Below are 14,167 nucleotides of genomic sequence, written 5' to 3' on the forward strand. Positions count from 1 at the left end.
TTGTATAGACATATGCTTTCTTTTATCTTGAGTAAATACCTTTGAATGGAATATTTGGGTCATATGGTAGGTGTATTTTTTAACCTTTTTAGGAAAATGCCAAACTATTTTCCAAATTGGTTGTACTATTTTACATACCCACCGGTAAGGTATGAAGATTCCAGTTTCTCTCGTAGTTCCCAATATTTGGTATGGCCAGACTTGTTAATTTTAGCCATTCTAACATGTATGTAGTGACTTCTCATTGTCATTTTAATATGCCTTTCCCAAATGGCTGGTGATGTTGAGCATCTTTTCCTGTGCTTATTTGCTATTTGTATATCATCTTTGGAGAAGTGGCTGTTCAAATCTTTTGCTCAATTTTAATTGGTATTTTTCTCTTTATTGAGTTTTGAGAGTTATTTGTATATTCTGGAAATGAGTTGTTTATCAAATATATGCTTTTCAAATATTTTCTCCCAATTGGTAGCTTGTCTTTAAAAAAAAAATGGTGACTTTGATTTGCAACATTTTTTATTTTGATTAAGTACAGTTAATTAATTCTTTCTTCTCTCAGTTGATCTGTCTCTTAAGGATTACTGTCCTTTGTTGCCCAGTGTCTAGTGTCTTGAAAACCATTGTTTCATATTTTTTTTTTGGGATTTGTTTTCTGTCTTTTTGATTGTTTCAAGTGAGATGATAGATTTGTTCCCTATTACTCCATTTTAGCTGGATGTGTCTCCTTTAATTTTCAGAAAATTTAAATATACTAATCAATAGCTTGAAAAAATATCATCCTTCCTTGGCACCTGATTTCAAATATGATTTGGGGGGTTTTACTATGCATTTTTAGAAAGTCTTTCTTTCAGCTCTTTCATTTTGTGCCTGATAAAAGTATTTCTTTTTACAGATTTTGTACATTTTTTGGACTATTTGCTTAATATATCCTTTCAGCTTACAGAATATCATGTCATTTTCTACCAGTGTGCTCTTTGAAACTAATTTTATGTCTCTTGGAACATGCTATCAAAGACCGATATTAGAGGAAAGTTTAAGCTCAAACCCAAAGAGGAAATGACAACCACAGGAAGTAAGTCTTCCTTAGGTGTTGAATTAAATGGTTATTGAGTTAATTGGTAGACAATTATGGTATCTATTATCATTTAGTATAATTAGCATGTAAATAAGATGATATAAATTGGGTTCCTTTCTGTGTGAAGTTGTTAATGATGGTGATTGTTATCTCTGTGAGAAAACCAACGGGAAGACGATAATTATTAGTGGCAATAATAATAATTATAGGCTTTCTCTGATTATTCTGGCCCAAATTGATATTTTTCTCCTCCTCATTTCAATAACTCTTATACTCTTTTCCACATAGACTGTGGATACTATTATAGCCCGTTTAAAAAGAATGTATATTGGTTCTTTTCTCCACAATAGCATGGTATACTCTTTGATGACAGGCACTGAATTTATTTTCTACTAGGGAGCTTTTTTTAATTTCTGTCGTTTGAGATTCTTTACCGAATATAGTGGAGATTGCTAGTCGTCTACCCAGATCCATTACTTTTCTTCCACAGTTAGTCCCATTGTGCACAGCTAGATTACACTATACAGCCTTCCTTGCAGGTAAGTATCACCATGGAAACAGTTCTCACCAATGGAAGTGGGAGGAAATGAAATGTCCCACTCTGGGACCTGTACTTAATTCATTGGACATGCCTTCTCCAGATTCTCTTCTTCTTTTCTAGTGGTTGAAATGCAAAGATGGTCCATGCCCAGCTTTTACTGTGCAGATGATGGCAGTGTCTTGGAGAAGGCTTGGAATCCAGATCACCATGAAGAGCAGAGCTTCTCCACTGACCTGGACCATTCACAGTGGGACTGTTGCATGAGAAAGAAATATTTCCTTTATTCTTAAGCCTCTGAGTTATTGAGCATCTTTGTTGCAGCAGCCTGGCTTTCACATTAACCAATATACTAGACCTGCCACTGCCTTGTTTGGGTCCCCAGTTTTTGAGCTACCCTGTTCCTGATGACTGCATATGCTTTGTTTACCCTTGTCACTCTGCTGTTTGCAATATTGCATCAGATTTTCCTCTCTTTTCCTGGCCCACCAAATGTACACTCAGAATTTTAGCTTCTCTGCTAAAATTCCTGGGTAACTCACCATTTATTTATAAATGATAAATTCAGGTCACTTATCAAATATTTTTGAGCACCTGCTAGGAGCAATTAGAGTATTGGGGCTAAGAAGGGTGTTAGCAATGAATTCAGATTAATACACAGAGCTCTAGAGGTATGATGTAACATACCCAAAGGCACACTCCCAGTTAGTTGAAGGACTGGGATGGTATACTTGCATATTTTTCTGTGCCAAGCATTGTGAATAGTAGACAAAGACAAGTAAGATGTAATTCTTCCTCTTAATGAGCATAAAATTTAGTAGTAAATTGGCAGAGATGAAAATTTGATTTTACCCACTATTTTTCATTGGAAAAAAGGTGTACATGTGCACAGATTTTATGAGTGTTAATTGGTGCAATCTCCTTGAACTGTAGTTTGGCAACATCTAACAATATTTAAAATGCACAGACTTAAAACATGGTAGCCAGAGCACATGTATTTTCCTCTACACCCTCCTAAAATCCCATTAATATGGTAGTTTAGAGATAAAAAATGGTAAAAAAAAAAAAAAAAAAAAAAATCACAGAAATAAAGAGAATACATAAGAAGACAGTGTATAAGAGATGTCAACAAAATTTTTGAAGATGGACAAATGATAAGTGAGGTCACAATGAATGTAAGGCAATAAGAAGCAAGCTGATTTACATTCAAGAAACCTTGAAAAACTCAATAGTTGGAGGCACCATGTATCTTTGAAGATGGGGAAGAAAGGTGGGGCTAAGGAGTGTTTGAAAGTCTATATGTAAGAAGTAATTAGACACCCTCCCCAATCCCTCTCCTATTCTGTCCAGTAAAGAACTGACTTTCCACCCTCCCTCTACGTAGGATCCAGGAATTTGTTGTCTGGATAAGTTGAACCAGAAAGACTCTGACACAGTGTTAGGGAGGGTGGCAGAGATGAAACACAGAACTGAAAACAGAAGGATTAAGTGAAAGTTCACACGTTTACTCCCCATGTGGCAGTTTGGAGAATTTCATTTCTTTGGACTTAAGGGCTTTCTGGAGAGATTGATCTATAGATAGTGATATTTGGGAGTCCTGCAGTGAAATAGCTGGATCCCAGCCCAGTCACCTTATGGGAACTTCAGTCAGTCACCAATCTCCACTCACTTGCATGGTTTCCAGTCAAATATTTAGTGCCTTAATTCTAAATGTGAATGAACAGCCAAAGGCCAATAAACATGTGTAACGTTTTTAGCATGAAGATCAAAATAGACTTAGAGGAGAAAAATTTGAGTACAAGACAATGCAAAAAATAGAAAACAGAAAGAAAGAAAAAAATTAAAATCTAAAAATCAGTGTTGCTATCACCACTGAAGACAGAAGGTATTGCATGTGTTAAAAGGAACCTATAAGAGCATTCAGAGAGCAAGAAAGAACTCTCAGAAATTAAAGCAAAGAAAAACTCTGAAAACTGATTTTACTAAAACTTGTGATAGAATTGGGAAAATGAGAAAAAGGGCAAGTGTGTGTAGGGATTGGGTAGGGTAGTGGTGGAAAGAGAGATGGGGAGAAATTGGGCAAGAACAGCTGTTTTTCATTTTAAACCTCTAGTACCATTTATCATTTGATAAAAATTAAGTAAAATGATAAAATAGCAAAATAACAAAACTATCAAGACCCTTGGTTTAAAATGAATGTATTTAACTATTTTTATGCTGGAGATGGATTTTGAAATTTTGCTCTATTTCAGTAACTTTGAAAGTCAGAAGGACAATGCGAGAATTTCCCAGGACAAGTAAGAGAGTTTCCCCACCTGGACCCCACAAGCAGTCTTTGGAAAACAAGAATAATTGCAGCTCCTTGGGAAGGAATGAAAAGGCTTGTTTCTATAACCCAGATAGCCCAGTGTGTTCTGGCCAAGAGGGACTTGAGCAATGAGAGGATTTTAGACCCTAAGTTAGAAAGCAAAAGGGAAGACTTATGATTATTTCCAGCATGTGCTGGTATCCTAATGAGTATTTATTCAAAATCTTCTTAATGGATATATTACATTAATAAAACCAAAATTAAAGCCAAAATTCACAAGCATTTTGATACAGCAATTCCAAATTCCTCTGTTTTTTAAGATGCCTAACATAACCCAGGGGTAGCAAACCCAGGAGCCAAATTTGGCCCATCGTTTATTTTTGTGCAGGCTACAAACTAAGAGTTGGTTTTACGTTTTTAACAGGTTGAAAAAAAATTAAAAGAGGAAAATATTATACGACATGAGAAAATCATATGAAATTCAAATTTTAGTGCCCATAAATAAAGTCTTGTTAGAAACCAGCCATGCCCATTCACTTACTTGTCATCTATGGCTGCTTTCTCAGTACAAAGGCAGAGTTGAGTAGTTGCGACAGAGACTATATGGTCTGCAAAGATGAAAATATTTACTATACGGCCATTTAGGAAAAAGCTTGCTGACCCTTGGTTTAACCAAATGAGTAAAGTATACTTCTAGACTCACACAATATTTTCTTTTACAATTGTCTTGCCCACAACTAACTCAACAGCAATATTTCTGTCTTGATCTTATTGTCTTCCCAAAGTGATTGAAACCAGTTTTCATTTCATTCAAATGCATTCTTTTCACACTATTTCCAAGGTTTACAGAATATTTAATAATATTACAGAATATTTAATAATATTACAGAATATTTAATAATATGTAATTATTAAATTACATGATAGTAAAAACAAGTACAGCTGGAATAAACAGTTTGGTACCCAACAACTGACTCCTGATAACTGATAGGAGCAGAAGAGCCTTGGTATGTTGGAGAGGCCATGGGCGTGGAACATGCCCTGGGCATCACCACTGTGTTTTAGGAGGGAAAGCAGAGGAAAGATCTGTGTACTGAGGGGGGTTTGGGTGGAAGTTGTTAAAAAGATTTTCCACTGTAATCGCAGTCTGCTTGTTTCAGGTGTGTTTTTTTTTTTCCTGCTTATAATATTTACTTTATGCAGTTAGCTATACATACATCTAAACTCCAATTCACATAGTTTATAAAAATGCTAATTAAAATACAGTTATTTTCATTCATTCACTTCTTTTGAAATATTGTATTCAAATCTGTCATCTGTACAACATTTGGCTTTAGTGTATTTGTTATCAATACAGCAACTTCTTGAGTCATCTAAAAAATTTCACAAGTATATGATGGTCATTTCCTTCTAAATTAAGCTACAGTATTTTTGCATATATGTGTGATGTCATCATTAGAAATTAGAATAGATTTTTAAATTCATTCCATTGGTGTATATTTGGCATTTCTATAATGTAACTAGTTACTGTATTGATTTTTAAATATTCTTCTAAATATGTGTTTACAAAGACATGGAATCGTAACATCTTATCCCTCTCCAAGGAATATTTATTAAATCTATAAATTTCTGGGTTCCTGTTTTTACTGATTCCACCAGGCATTCCACTAATGCTCCAAAAAAGCATTAGCTGAAATTTTATAAGGCTAGTAAGTTTTCCTCAAGTACTACTTTGTTGTTTAAAATAACTGAGAGAGCACTCTGAATTGTGAGACAGCTGTAACTATTTAAATATAAAATGACTGCTCTGTTTTAAATGACAGTTTTGGGGGAAAAAATCTTTGGCTTATACATGGACCTATGTGGTAAGGCCTTAGTTATCATGCAATTTAAAAGGTTGAAAACTGATATTTAAAAAGATGGAGGGTACAAAGAAAATACACAGAAGAAAGGTCAGTTGTTTGGTTTTGTCACCCCAACTAAAAGATAAACTCCCTAAGGACAGGGAGCATCCTTAGTTTCTTTTGTGTCCTTTTCCCAAGTGTTCAGCATTAAGTTGAGCACATGAGAAACAGTCAATCAACAACTCTTGAGAGGTTAGTTGATGAAGTAAGTGTCCAAAAGCAGAGGTGGCGATTCCTGGTATAAGTCAATTCTGAGAGCCACACAGAAGGGTTTACTCAACCACTGATTGTTAGACTCTCAAACTGTTTTAATTTGTAATGCTGTATTCTTTTTTGCCAGTCTCCCAAGTGACATGTCAGCTTCTGTGATTCACTTTTATGTTTTTTTTTGTCTATTGCTTTAATATTGGACTTTTGCCTAAGCAGCAAAATTCAAAGAAAGCTCTCCTGTCAGAATTGCTGATGTGAATGTAGACCATATAGTTCAAATGACCTCATAGTGCATAAAACAAGGTGAGTAAAAATGGAGAACAATATTTACTGTTCAAGAGAGTGAGAATGAGAATAAGAATAAGAATGAGAATGTCATGAAAAGCTTGCTCAGTTCCAGGTGAGTTGGGACTGCTTCCTGCACATTGCCTAAAATTCAAGTTATAAGATGTCATTAATATTGAAATCAAAAGAGAACTGGCTAATCTCTCTCTAAGCCAACTTGGCAGGTAGACTTGCTGCCTTCCTTGGGACATGACTCCCAGGAGTGTAAATCTCCCTGGCAACATGGGATGTAACTCCTGGGGATAAGCCTGGACCCAGCATCATAGGATTGAGAAAGCCTTCTGGACTAAAAGAGGGAAAAGAAATGAAACAAAATAAAGTTTCAGTGGCTGAGAGATTTCAGATGGAGTTGTGAGGTCATTCTGGAGGTTATTCTTACGCGTTATATAGATATCCCTTTTTAGTAACTAATGAATTAGAATAGCTGGAAGGAAATACCTGAAACTGTATTGTAATCCAGTATCCTTGATTCTTGAAGACAATTGTATAACTATATAGCATATACAGTGTGACTGCATGTACCGATTTGTATATGCTATGTCCCCCAGAAAAAGCCATGTTCTTTGGTGCAATCTTCTGAGGGCAGACATATTAGTGGGGATTAAGTTGGAACGTTTGGATTAGGTTGTTTCCATGGATATGTGCCCCACCCAGCTGTGGGTGATAACTGATTGGATAATTTCCATGGAGGTGTGGCCCCACCCATTCAGCATGGGCCTTGATTAGTTTACTGGAGCACTATATAAGCTCAGACAGAAGGAGCGAGCTTGCTACAGCCAAGAGGGACAGTTTGAAGAATGCACATAAGCTGAGAGAGGAGCTGAAGCTTATAGAGACATTTTGGAGATGGCCTTTGAAAGCAGACTTTTGCTCTGGAGAAGCTAAGAGAAGGCAAATGCCCCAAGAGCAACTGAGCGTGACATTTTGGAGAGAAGCTGAAGCTTAGAGAGGAATGTCCCAGGAGAAAGCCGTTTTGAAACCAGAACTCCGGAGCAGACGTTAGCTACGTGTCTTCCCAGCTAACAGAGGTTTTCCAGACACCATTGGCCATCCTCCAGTGAAGGTACCCAATTGTTGATGCATTACCTTGGACACTTTATGGCCTTAAGACTGTATCTGTGTAACCAAATAAACCCCCTTTTATAAAAGCCAATCCATTTCTGGTGTTTTACATTCTGGCAGCATTAGCAAACAAACACCATGTGATTGTGAAAACCTTGTGGCTCACACTCCCTTTACCCTACCCAGTGTATGGACAGATGAGTAGAAAAATGGGAACAAAAGTAAATGAATAATAGGGGGGAAGGATGGGTATGGGATGTTTTGGGTGTTCTTTTTTATTTTTATTTTATTTTTTGGAGTAATCAAAGTGTATAAATTGATGGTGGTGATGAATGCATAAGTATGCACTATGCACTATGATTCTGTGAACAATTGATTTTACACTTTGGATGATTGCATGGTATTTGAATATATCTCAAAAAATTGCATAAAAAAAGAACTGGCTTATTGTATATAATTTGTATAATTCTTGCTTTATGTGTAATCTGGAATAGGGAATACTGATAGGAATTCAGTTATTTATTAATTTTATTCCTGATTTACCTTACGATAGTTAAAAAAAAAGTACTAATTTTTATAACTTAATTCCCCTCTTCTGTAGAGGCTGGAAAAATTTGTATCCAGTCTGCCTACATTATCAGGATATGGAAAGATGAGTAAGAGTGCTGTATAGAGTGGCATTTATGGCTTCTGGTTTCATGATGCTTATCAGTTAGTATTTGTATATAACTGGCACTCTTGTCTTTGCTCTGCTAATATATATCTGTGTGACCTTGGTTATATTTAAATCTTTCTGTGCCTCAGTTTTCGTATTTGTAAGATGGGGGCATTAACTTAGATTATTTCTTGTTTCTTGGGTTCAAAAATTATATTATTTAAAAAGCCTGAATGTAAAATAATGACAGATTTGCACTTGCTAAAAATTCATCCATATATTTCACATATACCCAGAATATAGAAGCATACATCTTAGTGAAGAACATGGGTTTGAATCCTAAAGAAAAAAATCTTTTGTTTTCTCTTTTATTTTAGTTATGGGATCTTTGCTATTCTGCTTCATGATTTCTCACTTTGGGGATTCCTAAGGTGGGAGGTGTAGCTCATAGAACAGCTCCTGTCTTTCCAGCCTGGATTCCAAATAGATGGCTGGCGGGAGCAAAGATGGAGGAAGAGGCTCAGCACGAGAGTGCAGTCAGCCTGCTAACCATGGCCAGAATTCGGAGTCTCGTCCATCTTTGCAGGTCCTGCTGGATTGGGTTGGTCCACCTAAGGCTGGTGGCTGTCCCTGCAAGGCCAGTTGCACGGAGAAGCAAAGGAGCAAGGACACTCTCCATGAGCCAGCTCCCTACCTAGGGAAGAAAAGGAGAGCAGAGTCATGCAGACTTAGATTTACCTAATCAGTACGTCACTTCACTTCTCCAGAAGAAAGGCAAAATGAAAACAAAGAAAAAGAGAGGTACCGAGAGTGTGCCAATGGAGAACTGCCAGGAACAGGGAAAGTGTTCCCTTTCTAAATCTATAATCACAATCATTACTAGTTGTGTCCTCTAGAAATAAACCTATGCAATTTTTAAAAAATCTTAGAAAATGCCAAGATGTGTCCTGTAAAAAACTGAATACAACTTTTCAGCTAGATTTGACTGTAATGAACCACCTCTGGGTTTTACATTTGTAAATCCTCTTTGCAAAGAAATGTATGCATGTGTTTAACATTTCTCTTCATTATTAACTGTGTTAATATTACTATTGCTTACTTTGACATTTTTGCTTTAACATTTATATTTAGGAGGAATTTTAAAAATACTTGACTTCAAAGGAGCAGCAATTCATTTTCACAATCTGAGTTCATGTGAATGTTTTAGAAGAAACTTCAGAAATGGCTTTGAAGTCCTCTGAAAAAATGTTTAAGACTGTGCCATTTGGGAATGAAAATCTTACTACTGGGAATTGCTTCTGTTGAAATACATATAGATGTGCAATATAAAATGTAGTTTGACAGAATGATAATAGAAGCAGAACTTTTCACAGTGACTAGATAAAGACCTATAATTAAATAACTGGCAAGATAAGAACAAAATCACTACAGTCTTAACTTGAATTAGATTTTCATGACAATAGATAGAAAATATAGAGAAGTAAGTTTTATTTTAACATAAAGATGAACTTTCTAATGGTAAGCACTCTCCAAGACTGAAATGGGCTACTGTGTTCAAACAAAGGCTATAAAATCCTCTGATGATGATACTTGAAGGAAAGTCACTCATGCTTGTGTTATAATAGATGACTTCCCAGTTCTCTTCCAATTCTAATATTGTGTAACAGCAGCAGAATCTTGTAATGATGTAAAAGTTCTCAATGTTTTTTTCACTTTACGTTAGTTAACAGAATATACTAAAACTACCCAGCATACCTCTGCTTATGATAATAGAAAAAAAAACAGGAATATTTAAAACATATTAGGGAGAAGGGGCCCATTTGAAATAAATTTTCATGAATTAAGATCTTAAGAATATTTTCTAAAGAGATTAAAAAAAGAAAAACATGCTTTTAAGTATAAAATGTCTTATTCTGTTAGTATTCCATTGCTTGTTCTGGAAATAATCTGTGTATTACTCTTTAAACAATAGCGTAAGTGATTGATTTTATTAGTAAAATTATTTGGCTGATTATAAAATTTATAGGAGGAGACCCATGAAGAAAACCTGCCCAAGGAATGGACAGTATCAATTTGGAAGCATGGTCCCGAGGATTTGCAAAGGAGCTGGGTTTTAGTGAACTGGTCATGATTTATAGTTTAACTACATTTTCTTGTTACCTAGATGGATGGACCAACATAGATATATACAGTTATTGAGGCAACAAGGGTGAGCTACTTGACTATTACATCTTAGAGTTAGACTATCACAAACACATTCAAGTTGATAGTAAATGTCACGCCTTCACTGACAACTAGGAGGAGCTGTTTGGTCTTTACTCCATCTTAAAACCTCTGTGGAATCAAAACATTGCACCCAGTTATACTGAGTTCCCCATTATGTCTTTTGGTCTGCATTTGTAGAGGTTAAAGACAAGTATATGCATTTTAAATTCTGTATAGAAAACAGAATGGGTGGATTCTTGAGTAACTAAGAATTTATGCCAGTGATGTCTACTCTGCCCTTCTTTTTTCTCAAGATGCTTTCTTGAGCTGTTTTGAAAGGATGACTTGTTGAATTCTTGGCTCAATGATCAGATCTCAGAGTCCTGTTTCTATGCATGGGGATTTGCTACACTCCTCAAATGCTCTCCAACTGATCTTTTACTTTTAAAATAAAGGGTTTAAAATCTTAATCTATTGTCTAAACTGAAAAACATCTTTCCTTTACAGTGGTCATGCCAAAACAACCCCTCCCCTTATATCACTCTGCATAACTGAATCATTAACACTTTGCATTCCAAGGGGTAACCTTGTCAACTTTAGCATTGCAACCTTCCGTTATTAAGAGTACATTATGTCACAAACATTGTACTGGAAACAAAGATATGGCTTCTGACATCAAACACTTTAAGATCGCATTTGAGAGCAGACAGACTATAATGTGGCTCTGAATTGGTAACAGCAGCAATTAAAGACAACAAGATATAGAATAGAGGACATTTGCTCTGGTGTAAGACTGAAGAAATGGTCAACATATATATTTTTTGGTATGTGATTTTTTGGTGGTTAAGGACAGATGGGGTCAGTGAAGTCTGTGAACACTCATTTTTGATGTCTTCCTAAAATGTGAACTCTGTGAGAACCTATCCACCAAACAGTATTAGATTGAATGGATCTGAACAATTTTAGGTTACACCAAATGAAGTCATCTTTTCTATAGGTCAAAAATAGGTGAATATAGGCAATTTTATATGCTTTAACTTAATACAAAAGTCTGTATTGGTTTTCTATTGTTGTGTAATAAACTAACACAAATTTGGAATCTTGAAGGAATATGCTTATTATTTCACAGTCTGTAGGTCAGAAACCTGGGAAGACTCAACTGGGTTCTCTGTTTAGGGACTGCCAAAGCTGATATCAAGGCGAGGCTCTTATCTGGAGGTTCTGGAGAAAGTTTCTGGAGAACGGTGTTATCTAGAGGTTCGGGAGAAAAATTTGCCTCCAAGCTTAGCTGTTGGCTTGGGGTTGCTCTCAGAAACTTGATTCTGCTTTTTAGTCCTTGCCTATGGCCCCATCCATCTTCAAGCCAGCAAAGGCTTGTTGTACCTTCTTGGACTTTGAATCTTTCTGACTTCTCCTTCTGCTATCAGTCTTCGCAAACTATCTGCTTTTAAAGGGTTCATGTGATTAGACTAAGCCCATCCTGATTATCTACTTTTTTGATGGACTCAAGGTCAGTTGATTAGTAACTTAATTTTACCTCCAAAATCCCTTTTGCCACATACAACAACATAGTCAGGGCTTGATTGCTCATCATATTAGCATGGGAAATCTTGAGAGCCATTTTAGATTTTTATCACATATATAAAACGTGATCCTGAATGTCTAGATTGTAAAATCAATTGCCAAATTGTGTGATCCATGACCCAGTGCCCTTTCTCCAGGCATAAGATGGCCACAAGAGGGTGGGAAATATTTTGAAAGCTGACAAACCTTGAAAGATTTTTTTCTTTTTTTAAAATGTTTATTCTAGTAACATATATACAACCTAAAGTTTCCACTTTTAACCACATTCAAATATATAATTCAGTGTTGTGAATTACATTCACAATGTTGTGCTTCAATCATCTGAAATAAAACTCTATACAATTTAAGCATTAACTCCCTCTTCTCTATCCCCACTCCATCCCCTGGTAAACTATATTCTAGATTATGACTCTATGAGTTTGCTTATCTGAATTATTTCGTATCAGTGAGATCATACAGTATTTGTTCTTTCATGTCTAGGTTATTTCATGCAACATAATGTCTTCAAGTTTCATCCATGTTGTCTCATTGTATCAGAACTTCATTCTTTTTATGGCTGCATAATATTCTATTTTGTGTCTTTATCACATTTTATTTTTCCGTTTATCAGTTGATGGACCTTGGGTTGCTTGCATCTTTTGCCATTTGTGAATAGTGCCACTGTGAACATTGCCATGCAAATATCTGTTCCAGTCCCTGCTTTTAATTCTTTGAGTATATATGTAGAAGTGGGATTGCCAGGTCATTGGTAATTCCATGGTTAACTTCCTGAGGAACTGCCAAACTGTCTTCCACAGTGGCTGCACCATTTTACATTCCCACCAGCAATGAATGACTGTTCCTATTTCTCCACATCCTCTCCAAAACTTGTGATTTTCGCCTTTTTAAAAAAAAAATCATAGCCATTCTAGTGGGTGTGAAATGGTATCTTATTGTGACTTTGATTTGCATTTCCCTAGTGGCCAATGATGTTGAGCATCTTTTTATGTAATTTTTGGCCATCTTCTCTGAAGCAATGTCTATTCAAGTCTTTTGCCCTTTTAAAAATTGGGTTGTTTGTCTTTTTTTGTTGAGATTGTAGGCTTTCTTTATATATTCTGGATATTAACTCTAACTGCATGTGTTGTTTCCAAATATTTTTTCCATTGTGTAGGTTGTCATTTTACTTTCATGATAAAGTCTTTTGATGCATAACATTTTAAATTTTGATGAAGTAACATTTATCTATTTTTTCTTTTGTTGCTTGGGCTTTGGGTATAAAGTCTAAGAAATCATTGCCTAACACAAGGCCCTGAAGATGCTTCCTTACGTTTTCTCCTAGGAGTTTTATAGTTCTGGCTCTTACATTTAGGTTTTTGATCCATTTTGAGTTGATTTTTGTATATGATATGAGGTAGGGGCCCACCTTCATTCTTTTGTCTGGAGATCCAGTTTTCCCAGCACCATTTGTTGAAGAAACTATTCTTTCCTAATTGTATGGTCTTTGCCTCCTTCTCAAAAATCAGTTGGCCATAAATGTGAGGGTTGGTTTCTAAGCTATTTGATTCCATTATTCTATATGTCTGTCCTTGTGCCACTACTACACACAAGGACACTGTGACTTTGTAATAAGTTCTAATATAAGAAAGTGTGAGTCCTCCAACTTTGTTCTTCTTTCTCAAAATGGCTTTGGCTATTTAGGAACCCTTACCCTTCCATGTATATTTGGTGATACGCTTTTCCATTTCTACACAGAAGGTTGTTGGAATTTTGATTGGGATTGCATTGAATTTGTAAATAACTTTGAGTAGAATTAACAACAGTATTTAGTCTTCCAATCCATGAACATGGAATATTTTGCCATTTATTCAGGTCTTCTTTAATTTCTTTTAGCAATTTTTTTTTTTTTCTCTTGTGTACAAGTCCTTTACATTCTTGATAAGAGTCATTCCCAGATATTTGATTCTTTTAGTTGCTATTGTAAATGAAATATTTTTCTTAATTTTGTTCTGATTTTTTCATTACTAGTGCATAGAAACACTACTTATTTTGGGGTGTCAATCTTGTAGCTATCACTTTGCTGAATTCATTTATTAGCTGTAGTAGCTTTGTTGTGGATTATTTTTGGGGATTTTCTGTAAATAGGATCATGTTATCTGCAAATAGGGAAACTTTTGCTTCTTCCTTTCCAATTTGAATGCCTTTTATTTCTTTTTCTTGCCTAATTGCTCTGGCTAGAAATTCCAGTACAATGTTGAGTATCAGTGGTAACAGTGAGAATCCTTGTCCTGTTCCTGATCTTAAA

The sequence above is a fragment of the Choloepus didactylus genome, chromosome 9 (genome assembly GCF_015220235.1).
Source record: "Choloepus didactylus isolate mChoDid1 chromosome 9, mChoDid1.pri, whole genome shotgun sequence".
Taxonomy (NCBI): domain Eukaryota; kingdom Metazoa; phylum Chordata; class Mammalia; order Pilosa; family Megalonychidae; genus Choloepus; species Choloepus didactylus.